The 1,728-nt window shown below is 41.9% G+C and overlaps 1 pseudogene; it reads left to right on the forward strand.

The window, feature by feature from the left end:
* Positions 1-296: 296 nt before the first annotated feature.
* LOC149174515 (LEAF RUST 10 DISEASE-RESISTANCE LOCUS RECEPTOR-LIKE PROTEIN KINASE-like 1.4 pseudogene) lies at positions 297-1,489 on the forward strand (annotated as a pseudogene).
* Positions 1,490-1,728: the final 239 nt, after the last annotated feature.

Below are 1,728 nucleotides of genomic sequence, written 5' to 3' on the forward strand. Positions count from 1 at the left end.
GATATATGTGTACGGGTTTCCTTATAAAAGTGTGTATTCTCTTACCAAAAACTATGAATCCTTGTAGTTTCTGCATATGCCAGACAGATAATCCAAATCCGCCTGCCAGTACAGGATGTAAATATGATTTCTTCCAATTTAGTATCTGTCAACATGAATTAAATGCTCCATTACCATTACCGGTATTCTGGAATCTGGCAATGTATATGTGTTTCCTGATGTGTCAAGTACACAAAAAAAGATGATCGTTTCTTAATTAATCAATTAATAGTTGTTATGCTACGCTGCAGGTTGGAAAAACAGGTCTGGCATTGTAATAGGTAAATATAATTTCTTCCTCTTTAGTACATAAATCTCCGCTTTGACCTCATCGTGATTACATGGATATTAATCTGTGCCTACTACTGCAGGTTGCTCTGTTGGAGGAGCTGTGTTAACAGCAATAGCGCTAGTACTGTTTTTAATGTATTATGCGAAGGGGAGAAACCCTTCTCCTTGCCAGGGTCACGCGACGGATTCCAGCAAAAATGAGAGAAAAGACATGGAAGCATGTGTGCCTAGGCTTAAGATAGGTAATATGTCCATATTCTCATATGAAGAACTTCGACAGGGTACAAATTGTTTCCACGATGAGAACGAAATTGGGGATGGAGGGTTTAGGTCAGTCTATTTGGGAAAACTTAGGGATGGACTGATTGTGGCGGTAAAGAGACTTTATCAGGACGGGTCTAGGACAGTTGCACAGTTCATCAACGAGGTGGCCATATTTTCGTGCTTGAATCATCCACATCTCGTTCGTCTTTATGGCTGCACGTCTGCAGACAGTCCAGAGCTGCTGCTTGTCTACAAATTTGTACCAAATGGGACTCTGGGAAATCATCTTCATGGCGATCACAAAGAACCTGGGGGACTATCATGGAATACCCGTTTGAATATTTCTATTCAAACTGCACAGGCCTTGGCTTTCCTTCACAGATTTAATCCACCAATATTCCACAGAGATGTGAAATCCTCCGATATTCTCTTGGACGAGAATTTCAATGTGAAAGTGGCAGATTTTGGGCTTTGCAGGTATATACCAATAAATGCCTCACATGTCACTACAACCTCTCAAGGCACACAAGGATATGTTGACCCAGAGTATCACAAGTACTATCAGTTGACGGAGAAATCTGATGTGTACAGCTTCGGGGTAGTTTTGGTGGAGATCATCTCTGCCAAATTAGCGGTGGATGTAAATAGGGATACAAGGGAAATCAACCTTGCTAACTTGGCAATATCAAAGATTCAAGAAGGGTCTTTGCATGAACTGGTGGATCCGCAGCTGGAGATGGAAACGAATGAGGAGGTAAAGGTCACAGTTAGTGCAGTTGCAGAATTGGCCTTCAGGAGTCTGGCGTCAAAGAGTGATGACAGACCACACATGAAGGAAGTTGTTGCTCAGCTTGAGGTAATCAAAGGCATGTTGGATGTCTGTCAATATCCATAGGAGCAGTCGGCATCGTTTCCCACCCATAAACACTGGAGATCGTTCCCCACCTCCGTGCAAGAAAAGTGGCCCATCACGGGCTACAATGCCAACGCCAGTGCATAAATTTCTCCACTATATGTAACAGGTTAAGATCATATAGTGGAGTCTGGACTATATACTTGCTTAATATGATGTAAACCCACCTAATAAAACATGAAGATATTTGGCACTACGAGGATATGAAATGAATTAAACCA

This window comes from Pinus tabuliformis, chromosome 4_1 (genome assembly GCF_031772625.1).
Source record: "Pinus tabuliformis cultivar Carrire ecotype Pingquan chromosome 4_1, CPIR1, whole genome shotgun sequence".
In the NCBI taxonomy this organism is placed as follows: domain Eukaryota; kingdom Viridiplantae; phylum Streptophyta; class Pinopsida; order Pinales; family Pinaceae; genus Pinus; species Pinus tabuliformis.